Source organism: Sciurus carolinensis, chromosome 17 (assembly GCF_902686445.1).
Source record: "Sciurus carolinensis chromosome 17, mSciCar1.2, whole genome shotgun sequence".
In the NCBI taxonomy this organism is placed as follows: Eukaryota; Metazoa; Chordata; class Mammalia; order Rodentia; family Sciuridae; genus Sciurus; species Sciurus carolinensis.
The window spans coordinates 44,539,839-44,554,729 of NC_062229.1; the positions used below are offsets into that span (position 1 = coordinate 44,539,839).

The window sequence follows — 14,891 nt, forward strand, 5'->3', positions numbered from 1 at the left end:
AATGAGAAAAACCATCAAAGTAAAACATTTTAAATACCATTTTTACTTTCTTGTTCTTGTTTTTGATAATTTAGATGTAAATTATATTTATCTGTGCTAACTAGTAACAAAAAATTTATTTTTCACCAAGTACTTTGGGATTTTTGAAAAATCTTGCTCATTGAGTTTAATTTTTCATAGCCCAGCATTTTCTATGAATATAAAATAAAGCAAAATTTCTATAATTAGTGGAGAAGTTCTTTCTCCAGTGTTGGTATGAATTATTTCTTAAATATTTATAGTCTCCAGATCCTGTATTAATTTCACTGATGCTTAAAATAATAGCTAGTGATTATCTGAAGACTTCGAACAATTATTTAGTTGCCCAAGAATCTAATTTGTCTGAACCAATGGATTTAAATACCTCTAGCATGAATAATTCTCCTTTAGTCATTTCAACTCTGTTTTGCCTATTTAATTTTCAGTTTTTGTGCATTTTGAAATTATGTAATCTTGGGCAAATTATAATCTTCCTTATTTCCATTTCTTCTGTAAAATGAGAAAATATTTACCCTAGGGAGGTATTATAAATACAGTTAGGTGTAAGAACATTGAGAAAACTAGACAATGTATATAACTTATTTTAGAAAATCTATAAAATTATCTGACTTTTTAAATTGCTTTATTGTAATTCTTTTACTCTTAATTTAAAGGAATATACTTGGTCATTCTTGAATGATTGTACTGCATTTTACTAATTTACCAACAGTTATTATTATATTGTGGAGCTGTATTGGGAGAATTAAAACTTTAGAATTTAGTTATCCAATGGAATTGCTTTCTGTTATCCTTATAGCTTGAATTCACATTTTTCTGAGTCATTCCTTTGAGTCATTTTTTTGAGTGACATTAAGGGAGAAGCAAATACAACCAAGTTTTTAGCTATAGAGACGAGGCCAATTGACTCTTTTGTGAACTTCATAGCATAACTTTGAAAATGAAAATGGAGAAACCATTCCCGTGAACCTGGGCTCTTAGAACTGATACATCTAAAGATCTCAGACAAATCTATAAACATTGTACAATATAATGTGTGCATCACTGGAGTCAAGTAAAAGTACCTCACCTTTTTATTCGGGTTGTGAGTTTTGCAAATATATTTGTCTTACCTTCTGATTTTTCTCTAACTCTCAGACAAAGATATTAAGTTGTCAGGATTTTTCTAATTCCAGAAAGGAGAGTATTCTGTGATCTGCAAAATTCTGGAAAGTGTTGATGATTTTGTTGGAATCAAAACTTTTAATTTACTGAAAAATGATTACTTCTTTTTCTTAAGGGTGTGAGGTGATGCAACCATAAACTTAGCCAGTTTACACTCAAATCAGGTTTTTGTCATTCGGAATGTGCTTTGCAACTATTTGGACTCCATTACTAAAATGCATGCAAATTTTAAAATAATTTCTAAAAAGTAAATTTATTATGTTAACAATCTGTTCACTTGTCTTACATTATGTTTGTAAAGAAAGCCTAACAACAGCTTATATAATTTCATAACTTCTATTAAGTCAACTTCTCTCTTTGGGGTGTATATACAGTGATCAGTATTTAATATGCATTTAAAATAATATGCTACAATTAAAGTTCTGCAAAGGGGACATATAACTTTAATAAGTGTGCCCAGTTTGCAGTTAGTACTTACAGTTAATAAAATCACAAAGAAGTCAGAATCTTTTAAATTTAATTTATAAATTCAGCTAATAAAGAATGCACTAAAGAACTCCAACGTGCTTTCAAAGTCACTGTTGTCAATGAAAAGTAGTGAGCACAAAGCAACAGAACTTCTACAAAGGTGATAAGAGTTTCAAGAGAGTGTGGTCCTGTTTAATGTCTGACTTCAAGAGACTCCTCAGACATTGTGATGCTGGAGTGGATCCCCAGTATATTTTGTGATTGACTTTTGAGGTGCAGTCTTTTGAGTATTGGCTCCCTTCACCTTTTTCTCCCCCGTTGTTTAATCATCTCCAGGAGAGGCAAAGATTTATCTTTTGCAGGTGGATTTATCCTTTGGAAATAGCCCGCTATTAATTAGAGTAGATTTCTCCACTTTATAATCCCTTTGAGAGCCTGTTTCTTACTTTCTATGTCTCTTGGTTGGTGTATGGAAAATCATAGCCCTCATCTCCTACCCTCAGATTCGTGAAGTCATGAATTAGATTGACTTCATTGTGTGACCTACGTCACCACACAGGGAAGTGATTTTGAAGGAGAAAAAGTTAGTGGAAGTACCAGCTACTTCACTTGCCAGCTCTGTGACTTGGGAACTGTTGACATTATAAGTTTTGTAATCTCTGTGAACCTCAGTTTTTCACATCTGGAACATCAGGATACTGATACACACTTCACATAGCTGTTGTGAAAGTTTATATTGACGATGTGTAAAATTGTTTAGTACATGGCACGGTGTCAGTGCTCAGTGATGGATCGTTATTGCTGTTTTCTTTGAGATACTTCATGAAGACTAGTTACCAAATGTTCTAGGCCAAAGGCATAATGGCTCTAGACAAGATTACAACGGAAGACTAGCCTTTTTGTGTAGTTTTAGTAAGTGAGAGTCACCCACTGGAGAGCCTTTTATGTGGCTCTTAAGAGGATCATCCATTCCTTCGTATTTTGGAATCATTAAAATTCCGCTTCATTCTCTTTGAGCAACAACATCAGGCATCCTGTATGATTTATTTTCAGTCTGATGTAAGCAGGAAGTGTGCATCTCTGCTGAAGAAAGGATGCTTGGATAGATTTCTGAGAACTTCTTACTCTAATATAAACTATGACATAGTCTCTAGTTTATTATGAATAGTTGGAATTTGCTGGCTAGACATCTGCTTTTCTTTCTGATTCTATTGTTTCTTAAAAGTACTATTGTGTGTAAAATATGACCAACGTATTTCCAGATATGTTGCAATGACCTTGATTAGTGATTGCTGCGACCCTTCTCTGATTCCTGTTACTGCCTCGTGCTGATGAAACACTGGACTTAGATAAGTGGATTGGATCCTGCAATCACTAACAGACAAAAATTCTCATTGCTATTTTTAGTGTAGTCCTCTAAGCTTTACAAACATTTTACAGATGAGTTGGCATCATGCCACAGAAATACAGAAGAATTAAAGTAGCATGATGAAGGGAAAGAGAATTGACACTGGGGTTAGGCATACTGATGCATGCCTGTAATTCTACCAACTCCAGAGGCTGAGGAAGGAGGATTGCAAGTTCCAGGTCAGCCTCAGCAGCTCAGTAAGACCCTGTCTCAAAATAAAAATGTTCTAGGTATAGATCAGTGGTAAAGCACTCTGGGTTTAAATCCTAGTAAAAAGCTACAAGTGGCTATTGAATATTTTTATGAGAAATAATATATGGTCACGCCTTTCTTGAAAAAGAGTTCTAAAGGGGAGGTCGGAATTCAGGAGCTGTCTACAGAGGCCAGTGTGAAAGAGCAGACATGGTCATGCATCTTAGAGACAGGGTGATGCAGTGCCATGTGCCACTGGGACTCACTTAACAAATGATATCCATACGCCAGACACATTCCTGAGGGCTTATCAAAGCCTCACTGTTGCTTATACGATCATTTCCTTTTACTGGAAAAAGCATTTTAGAATACAAATGCAAAGGAAACATTTTTATGTAGACATGCCCCCTTATGTATAAAAACAAATCATGGGCAAGCTTCACATGTTATTTCTATTTAATGACTGGTGACAGTCACGGTGGGTGGCAGTGTGGTGGTGACTTCCACTGATGTGAAGCTAGCCATATCGGTACCCTTCTTCTCCCTGCCTGCTGTGAGAGGTTGGAAAAGATCACTTAGGCTCTCTGGGTGATAGTTTGTACCTTTTAAGATAGAAAAAGAATTTTCAACTCTTCTACAGATTCTTTGACAGAATGACCAAATAATGTATGTGGATGTACATTGTAGACTCTCATGCAAAGACAACAAAACTAGGAATTTAGTGTGAATGGACAAATAAAACCACACAGAACTGAGTGATCCTGTTTGTCCAAAGTTACAAGGGAGGTGCTCACAATACAGAAGGCTTTGTATTATGAGATACTGCCTTAGATCCATTCCTAGCTGGAGTAAAAAGAAGTTTCCCGAAGTGACTCTGGCGCATTTCTTCTTTTTCCCTCCTTGCTTTCTAAATCTGTTTTCCCACTTATCTTTCTTCTTGTAATATGACCATGAGAGCCGAGGAAGAGATACAACACATGTTTATTTTGAGAATAAAAACCGTTGGGGTAGGGGGAAATCACCATGTTATCTCTATGTTTTGAACTTGTGCAAGAATAGCATATGAGAAATAGGGGAACATTCTCCTTGTAGAATTGAGGCACACTAAGCCCAACCCCACTCCACCCAACTCCCTATGCTTAATGGAAGGGATGCTGGCCATGTTGGTGTTCAGATCTAGTTATGGGTACTGCAGTGTGTTGGCCAGCTCTCTACTTCAGAACCAAAGGATTCATTCCCCTGGCTGCTAGGAAGGTTGTCCCTGAGATCTCTTCGAGAATTGCCTCCACTGAAGAGAGCCACCATACCCAAGGATGCTTGTCAGGGCAGCCCGCAGCTACTGACTGACCTGTTCAGGTGTACAAAGGCCTGATTCTGTTCTGGGGTGAACAGACATGCTAGACAAAGAGCTCCTCAAGGGATCAGGGATCCCTCATGGCTGCATCATTGCCAGCTTCTCCCACTCCCCTGTCCTTCCTCCTTCTCTAGCCCTGAAGGTAATTTTCTCCCAGCACTCCTGATAAACATCCTGCCCAAGAGTGGTGAACCCAGCCTGTGCCAAGGGCTCTGACCTCCTAGCTCTTTTGAAGGTTCATTAGGCAACTGAACTGAACTTTCAAATGAAATTACTATATCGTTTTCGTAGAAGAGAAACTTGGTGTTATCCAATTTGTCACCACATTTTTAGAGTTTTGTGCTTAGGTCAAACCAAGAGGGTAGTATGAATTCACTAGCATTTCTACAGGCTTGTCAACCTTCTGGTGGACTTTATTTATTAAAAATAATTTTTTTTTGCTTCATTATGGAGGAAAAAGTACAAAAAATGTTAAAAGATCAATACCAAGCTCCTAAAAATTGAATCCATACTATCAGCCCCAAACATGGAAGTTACAATTTGTTTGCTTCATTTCATTCAGCAAGTCATTATTGAGTGCCTCTTACTCTGGGGGGGAGAGAGAGCTGTTTGTAAGGTGTGCTTGCTTTCCTTCTCATCTTGTTAGGGGGATAACATATGTGCCTGTTAAATAACTAACAGGAAAAAAAAAAAAAACTATACTACTTGAGAAAAAGAAGTGACTTGGAGTGGTGATTAGGAAGGGTTTCAGAGATGATGTAGCATATGAATGAGCAGAGTCTGGAATAATAAGCAGAGGTGACTGACTGATAAGGGGTGCACCAAGCAGAGGGAGAAACAGGAGTAAGTACAGATGTGAGGAAATTGAAGTAGGTTTGGAGGATATTGATAGAACTAAACCATTTGGTTTGTAAGTACAGTGTGCATTAGATGTGGGAGAGGTAGTTTTGGGATCTAATGGCAGGATGAGAAATTTAGATTCTCTTTGGGAACCAGTGAGTAGCCCAAACCAGTGAGTTTCTGAGCACACTATCAGGTGGTGCTCTTGGAATATGGAGCAGGAAGTGAGAGAACAATGACCAGGACAAATAAGAGGCTACTGCCATAGTCTGGTGGCAAGCCATCCACATTTCCTGCTTCATGAAGCCTGATTTTAATGTTGCTCTTCACCTACCCACAAGTCTAGATTTCTAGGAACTCTCCTGAACAGGTAACTTTGCTAAAGGGTTGGGAGTAAGGATATTTATTTCTTCTTTCTAGATTAATTTTAAAAATGTAGAATTTCAGCTTCTTGATTTTTTTTTTATTGTTTTAAAATTTATTTATTTACTTTTACAGACTGCATTTTGAATCATCATACACAAATGGGGTACAACTTTTCATTTCTGTGGTTGTGCATGATGTAGACTCATACCATTCGTGTAATCATACATGTACATAGGGTAATGATGTCTGTCTCATTCCACCATCTTTCATACACCCAGCTTATTTCCCTCTACATAATCTGAAGTTCCTCCATTCTTTCACCCGTCCTCCATTATGTATAATCATTCACTTAACAGGGAAAACATTTGGTCTTTGGTTTTTTGGGATTGGCTTATTTTACTTAGCATGATATTCTCTAATTCCATCCATTTATCTGCAAATGCCATAATTTTATTCTTTATGGGTGAATAATACTCCATTGTGTATATGTACACCAGTTTCTTTATCCATTCATCTGTTGAAGGGCATCTAGGTTGGTTCCATAATCTAGCTATTGTGAATTGAGCTGCTATGAACACTGATGTGGCTACGTTACTGTAGTATGCTAATTTTAAGTCCTTTGGGTGTAAACTGAGGAGTGGGATAACTGGGTCAAGAGGTGGGTTCATTCCAAGTTTTCTGAGGATTCTCCACACTGCTTTCCAGGGTAGCTGCACCAATTTGCAACTCCACCAGCAATCTTGATTTTATTTTGGATCCTGTCTTTAAATTATATTCACAGCTGAAGCAACTAGTTAATGATGAAAATAATTTTTAAGGGAATATGTGATTGGCTCAGAATTGAGTGCCAGTGTAGAGCTGTCTTGGGGTTGAGGTAGAGTATCTTAAGCAGATATAGGACCAGAGACCTTGATCCACAGGAGAGTGAGTGCAGGGAATCACTCACATTCCTACCTCTGCATGCAGTATGTTTTCCTTTTTGAGAAGAAAGCGATTTTAGTGCTACATAAATTTACAACTGACTCTCTAAAAGTGAATTTCTCACAAAAGGCTGACGTTGCAGCTGTGTCTGGCACCCTCTTTCTGTCTGTGCTGATCCTTTGTTACTATGCAAAGACTTTAGTTATCTAGAGTGTTTCCTAGATATTGTCTAAGCAGGACTGGTAAACTTCCTAATTAATACATTTTTGATGGAGAATAGAATTGCTTCTTGTTCAACTCCCATGCCCCTTTTTATGTACTCTGTTCTGATAGAGAAAGATGCCAATCATAGCTTCTTTGAAAAGTTCTGTAAAGGGTCACACAATAGTTACTTTTTGTGTATGCATAAATGTCAGTGTTGAAACAGACTTTTAATTTGTTTTGTTATTAAAATTCAGCAGCATGGTTGCTGTCTGGATTCTCATTTAGTCATGAAAACAGAATAAACATTTTAAAATAAATAAAATCACCAAGAAGCAAACGTAATAAATCCAGATGATAAATACCCGATTAATTCAAAGGTCCTTTCAAGGAAATGAGAAGTAGGATTTGATTATCACAAAGTGGAAGCCATTTCTGTCGGTGTAACAGTTTGAGAAATGGAGGGAAGAATGAGCAGCAACGTTTCAAGAAGAGATTAGAGGTGAAGGAGTACAGTTTATAAAAACTTATAACTGTTTCATCAATTTGAACTGAACATGTGTCAAAGACTTTCTTCATCTCATTAACTAATAGTTAAACTCGTGTGGAGATGTGGCTGTTTCCAAAAGCATTTGAAGTACTGGAGTTCTTAACAGTTTAATGAAGGAAAGTGAAGATGTGATTCTGGGTCAGAATATTGAGTGTTGTTCTGTAAAGCAATGAACAGTCACTGTAGGGTTATGCTTGCATCTGAACAAAAACTACATGCCATTATAAGACTTGACTATGTCTGGGTCTTTATTTAATGATAAACAGTAAGTTGAACAAAGTAGATGCTCCTAAATAATCCTGGGATGGAACTTTTAAGCAATAATTCCAAATGACATTGAAAGAACATGCTTTATTTTCAGGTTTTGGGTAGTATTTTTCTGAAAAGTAGGAGGTCAGCATACTTGGGGGATTTTATTTTCTTTAAGTGGAGGAATAGAATGAAAAGGAAAGCAGAGGAGAATTGATAGATCTTTGAAGGGTAGGTTAATGAATTTAGATCTGTAAGAAATGGTGGGGAGGGATTCACTAAAGATGGGCTTAATTAGGCTAAGTAGTATAAGAATTATGGGACCTTCTGGGACAGTCTTATAAAATTAAGCATTTAGGCTAAATGTTGAGGATCAGAAGCAGTATATGCAAGGGGCCATTGTAGGTGCCTATAAAAAAATACACCGGAGGGAGATACTAATGGGAGTGTCACTGATCAGTTACAGAAACCAAGGGCCAGTCTGTTAATTCTGGGCAGGAGACCCATAACTTAGAAAGCTATAGGCACGATGGGAGAAGGAACTGATAAGAGAGGAGAGAGAAAGAGCTTGGGAAATATTGAGGCTGCATAAATCTTCATAAATCACCTAGTCTATGTGTTCCTGGTCTATCTAGAACCCAAGGAGGTTTCATTCTTGCTCAAGAGGACAGTGAATGGGATAGAGAGTCAACAAGCCTTCTATCCAGGGGTTCTGTTTCCCAGTACAGTTCTGTTTGCTGTTTACCTCAGTGATGGTGGTAGATTGAGTGATGGATACGCTTTTTTGCTTCCCTGTAGATGTTTTCTACATCTACATTCTTGCTGTCAGTTGGTGCACAGCAGGTATTTCCCTGACCCTCAATCTGGAGCTTGGTTGTATACCTTGTTTGGGATGTTGGACTTCCCTGCATGTTTGGGTTTGCCTTTTTGAGCTTCTTCCATCACCATAAAACAAACATAGTTCCGTTTGTCTTCCAGTCTAGACCTGAGGATGAGACACCTAGTTACACTATAAAACATTCTCAATGATACGTGTAGTGATTAGTGGGTGGTTTGGAACTGTGATTTTTTCTAACGACTTCTGAAATGTGGGATTATCACGTCACCAGAGTCAAAGTGATCATTGCAGGAGACCTTGACAGTAAGACATGTCATAATGAGACTCTTTTGGCGGGTTTTAATCTTTCTTGAGTTACCGCAGTACCATCACATTAACAAGTGAAAATACGAGATTCCAATGAATGGAAAACCCAGAGACACACCAGTTACAAATCGAAAGGATAAAGAAGAAGTCCACCTACTTAGGCTACTTAGCAGAGAGATCAGCTGTATTCTCCAAGAGTTATAACCTGTATACCAAGAGCCTTGCCCGAGAGCATACCTGCAAATGGCAATGCCAGGGTGGAGTGAAGTTTGCAACCAAAATTTCTGGGAGCTCAGTCTCTGCCCTTAGGCCACCTACAGCTGGGGTGATGTAGCTGCTCTGGATGTGTGCTGGTTCCCACTCCATGGCAGGAGGAGTACTTAACCCATCTTGATAATGGAAAATCTACAGACAGAAATAGTGGTACAGTGCATAGAGGAAATATCAGCTGTTCTTTACTTGTTCGTTATCTCACAGAGATTTTGAAAAATCTTGGTGAATTTTCTCTCAGGACATGCTTGGTTCTGTGGCCTCAGTTACTGATACAGCGATACAGCTGTTTTCAAGCACATGCATAGCCTCTCACGCATATGCCTTCATGGGCTCTCTTGTGCTCTGCTGTTGATGTCTGTCAGTAAGCAGTGTGGTAGGCACTGACAGGGGATGTCTTCAAGGGTCTTTGGTTGTCTTCTTGCTGGAATAATCAGTAGGACTTAGAGCCTTATGGTTAGAACTGGAATCAGGATGTCCCATGAAATGAGTGGAGAGATGAGAGAATCACATCTGTCCCTATAGAGTTTACAGTGCATTGTGACTATTTGAAATGATTTCTAGTACTATAACCATTGGTAGGTTATATGCATCAGAAAAACATATACCTGTGGAATATCAGGTGTGCATACCTGTTACAGTACCAGATACTTAAGGGAACCATACATACCTGTGAAATATCAGCATCATAATTTAATAGTCCTCTAGCTCCGTGGGGAAGCAGCATAGTCCACATTCTTACCTGCTAAAGAAGTTATTTTCATACAGTCAACAGACCTCTGTTTTCATCTCACTGTTTGAATCACAGTGATCTTTGGATAAAAACTAGGATGCTCGATCTGATAACAAGATCCAACACCTATTGTGAGAATAGAAGAGATTATTTAAAATGGAAATAACAATAAAATTTGGGAAATGTGGTTGCTAATTTCTCCTGTACACAATCATTTTACAATAACCCTGAGTTTTATCATACTTACTTGGACTGTTCAATTGGAACTACATTCTGATTGTGACCATGAACATATAAAAGCACAGTTGTTTAAAATATATGTTCCCATTTAGACTTATCCATAATTCAGACTGATCTTTCCATTAAAGTAATGGGGAGTTTTTTCTTTATCTTTTAAAAATTTTGCATAACAAATTGCTTTCAAGCCAAACTTCATTTCTCTAGAATATTTCCTAATGTTCTCTGGGCTAAAAAAATAATATTGTGTTTTACTTAATATTCAAAGTCTATCACTGTACCATGTACCTTGAAGTTCCAGTCATCAAATCAGACGTTTTACATGTTCCAACAGTAACTTTCATACAAATGGGGCTACTACTTTCAAGATGGTTCAGTATGAAAAGGTAAAGGATAGGATTCAGTCTGAAAAACTGTGGAACTCATTTTCTACAAAAGAGAATGATTTTTGGATGTGCCGTACATGTTACATGAGTTCAGCTAAAACTTGAACAACTGGCTTTCTTTCAGATGATTTTACTCATTAAACTTATGTACCATCCAGCCTCCTGGTGATACTAAGAGCAAATACTTTCTGCAGTACCAGTACTATCAAGAATATCCATTGGAGGACACTAGAACACAACAAATAGATGAGAATGTAGGCATATGTAAGTAACTTAAAGTAAATTTTCAGCATAAAAATCAGTTTGCTCTCCCCAATTAAATCTAATTGTTCTCCAGCTATAAAAATGATTGTTCATCAATGTTTTCATTGAAAAACAAATTCTATCATGGGTGCTCCCTGTTTTCAAAAATTGTGATTTATATTAGGAAAATGATGGAGAACTTCCTCAGGAGGTAAATGAATAATTTATTTTAGTTACCTGAATGTTTATTTAGGAATTTGCTTGGAAGTTCTGCTTCATAGCCTAACCTTAATCAAATTTGCATTGACAAGTGGAATCCTTGGCAGGTTGTTTAACTGGTTTGTGTGATAATCCTTCTGAAAATAGAAAACTTTACAAGGCTGATGGAAAAGAAAATAATGCAGGGGTACTCTTTGCTGCAGAAAGGAGGTATCTCAGGCAAATTAATTTAGGTGAAACCCTGAGGAGAGAAAGCCCTGGTCATTGTCATGAGAGCTGTTAAACCTTACCATGCTACATTTTCAAGTGTTTAAGCATTCCAGTAACTATTTAAAAATTTCTTTAAAATTTTTAAATTTGTTCTAATTATACAAGACAGTAGAATGCATTTTGAAACATTGTACTCAAATGGAGACAACTTCTCATTCCTGTTGACTGTACGTGGTGTCCAGTAACTACTTTAAATCTGAAATTATAATAATTTGTAAGATAAAAATATCATTTAGATATGCATGTTGCGTGAATTTCAGTTTAGAATGAACAAGACTGGTTTTGGACTTGTTACCACTTCTGAGATTCCGAAACTTTGACCATCAATGATACATATATGCTTGAATCAAAAGTGAGGATGACAAACAGTATGACAACTGATTAAGCCTGTGAGTTGACAAAAACCTGTCACCAAAGTTATGTAAGCACTCAGATGTAACTTGGTAAGTTGGGATTTCTTTCCACTGTGTACATAGTGGGGCGTTCTGGACTCTGTTTGGAAAAGAAGAAGATAAAAACTTCAGGAACTAATTTTTTTTTCCCCTAGAAATCTCCCCTCAACCCAGAATGTGTAATTGGAAATAGAAATGACAGGGCAGCAAACTTTGCTGTGTAGAAATATGATGAATTTCAGTTCACCTCTCCCATTACAATATAGTTTATCAGGCAGTGAAAGACACTGAGAGATAGCAAAGGTGTTAAGTCAGGCACATAAAAGCTTGTGGGTAGTAGTTTAGGTCCTTTAGAATCTGGATAGCCAAACCCATAGGGCCATCCAGTCTTGGACTTGGAATTTCCAAAACTGTGAACTAAGCAAAGACTTTTTTTTTTTTTTTTTATAAAGGTAGTGCATCAGGTATTTCATTATAGTGATGAAAAGCAGACTAATACACTGGGCAAAAACATTTTGCAAAATGCAAACATTTCAGAAGCATGGAAACATTAAAATGATGGTGTTCATAATAATTCAGTACATTAAACTGCAGAGCATTAACCTAATACTATTTATTTTCACTGAAATAGAGACATTAATGATGGTGGGAGTAGGAGTGGGTGGCTGAGTTACCTATGGAACATTTAACATTTATGTAGTTTCTCCTTTTCTTCCTTCTTCTACCTCCATTATTCTTCTTCCTTCTTCCTCCATTATTCTTCTTCCTTCTTTCTTCTTCCTTCTCCTCCTCCTCCTCCTTCTTTCTTCTTCTTAATTCTAATTCTAATTCTAATTCTGCCCCAGGAAGATGTCAGTGGGAGCTTCAAATTAGATGACTAGCGAAAAGCCTAATAACGGTGTGGGCAGGTTTTAGGGAAATAGTGCAGGCATCCATTGGCTAGAGATTGTGGGGCCCATGTCTATCTAACTCTGAACTTGAAGGGTAGGGAGTAATGGCCAGAACTGGAGCAGCTGGTATAAGGAGAGAGTTTCCCAAGAAGTTTCAGCCTCAAGTAGGAGGTCAGTATATCCACTGCACGCTGGGTGGCAAGGGGCTAGAGGCATAAACGCCTTACTCCATTTTCATCCTTCTTCCTGTCTCCTGCTGCTGTCTCCACTTGGCTAAAATGATCCAGATACTGACATTAGAGGGTAAGGAAACCTCTTGATGAAGCCATGCAGGTCAGCTTCAGGGCACCAAACCCAAAAGTGGAGGACATGGGGTGGTATAGAGGGTAATGGGAAGGCAACCTAATGGAACCAAATGGCTGAAGAGCAAGGTGTTGCTGGTGGGACTGTGGATTGTGAGATGCACTTCTCAGCAGTCTGCCAGGCAGTCAGTCATTCTTGCTTCTTGCAGCCATGCATGTGACCAGCAATGTTAAATAGTTTCTGACATTCTCTCTCCTTGCATTTAATAAAAATAGTGACTTTAAAGAAAGAGAAGATGGCAGTTAATTTACTAAGTCTTGCCCTTTTTTTCTAATCAAGCAGGCTTATCTATATTGTTCTTACAAGTTTTGACACTGATGAATATTCCTAAGTCTTTAGATGACAGTTAATATTGCTGTTTAAGAGAAGAAAAAAATGTAAAAAAATGAATAGACAGTAGAAATTATGCAGAGAAATCATTAATCTCAATTTTATTTGCATGCTAGAAAAGGGGAACATTCAAAAGCAAGCAGAGGTACAAGTAAATGCATTTTTCTTAAAAAATTAGAAGAAATTTACAATTAATTTTAATTTATCCTTCCTTACACTTTATGTCATGGTAAAGTATAGTTTCATTTTCTTAGTATTTTTTTGTGTGTGTGTTGTCGGTGACCATCTTTACTTTCTATTGCTTTTAAGTGATGTGAAAATAACATTATTTCCAATATTCCCAGTGATTGTAATATGCCAATGGTGACTCTTAATACTGTATTGTGATTAAGCTTTGATTTTTTTTAGATATTTGAAATGCAACTTTATTCTGATTTTAAACAAAAGGGAATGGGAACAACAGTAGTAAACACAATTTCACCATTATTTGGCTATAGCCATCTTATATCTGAAATTCAAGAAGGAAACAACTCTTTTACAAAACAACTAAATATGCAGGTCCAAAAAATAAAGTTTGTGCATCTCCTTCAGCTTTCCAAACATGAAACACATGTTCTACTGAACTATGTAAGAAAATGGCCAACACACTGTACCCCTGACACCACACTGCAGTCACCCTAAGACTAGATCTTTGGCCCTGGGTTCCAGCTTCATTGTCACTGATGCCATCCTCTTTGGGAGAGCAATTAGTTGTTGTAGGGACCTTTAACTCATGCTCATATTGCACTGCCAAAGCTGGTTTTCATGACAAGTTCTGGTGGGGCAAGAGCAGAGCTGGCAATAAACTCCAAGTTAGGGTCTCCAATGACCTTTCTATCAAGAAAGGTGTGCCAAAGTTGTAGTGACTTTGACAGAGATATTGCAGCACAGAAGATTCTTCTTTTGGTGGAAGACAACAGATTTTACCTGCAGTATCTTGACCTTCATGACAGCTTTGTTACAACCCCACATGATGGAGATGTTTTCATATACTCCTACTAGATCTCTGTGCTAGCTCGGCATATTCTTCTAAGTAACGGTTATATCACAATTACAATAGTGTGCTGGGTTGAGTTATGATTGTCCTCCAAATTTTTCCTGGTTAATGGTGTCTTTACAGTACCTAACAGGTCCTCTGTTGGTACAGAACATGGGGATTGGAACTCAACACATGCTTCTCAAATTCACTAGTCAAATGCCATTTCATAAATGTAGTTTTTCCAGTTCCCCATCTCCAATCAAAGCACATTTTAAGTGAACTTGGGATTCTCCTTGGACAACCATCATGACGTTTCTTCCAGAAGTGTCTACACGTCCATTTATTGGGGGTACTAAGGATTGAACTCAGGTGTGCTGAGCAACATCCCCAGCCATTTTTTGTATATTTTAAATTTAGAGACAGCGTCTCACTGAGTTACTTAGTGCCTTGCTTTTGCTGAGGCTAGCTTTGAACTTGTGATCCTCCTGTCTCAGCCTCCTAACCACTGGGATTATAGGCATGCGCCACCGTGCCTGGCCTGCACATTCATTTGATTCTGCATTCATTAATTCTCAACATAATGCTATGAAAATGCCTAATGAATATTAATACCATTTCAAATTTGGGGAAATTGAAGCTTAGCTGCA

At 37.5% G+C, this 14,891-nt stretch overlaps 1 pseudogene; it reads right to left on the reverse strand.

Annotated features, from left to right (window-relative positions):
- Positions 1–12,739: 12,739 nt before the first annotated feature.
- On the reverse strand, positions 12,740–14,549 carry LOC124968269 (GTP-binding nuclear protein Ran-like; annotated as a pseudogene).
- Positions 14,550–14,891: the final 342 nt, after the last annotated feature.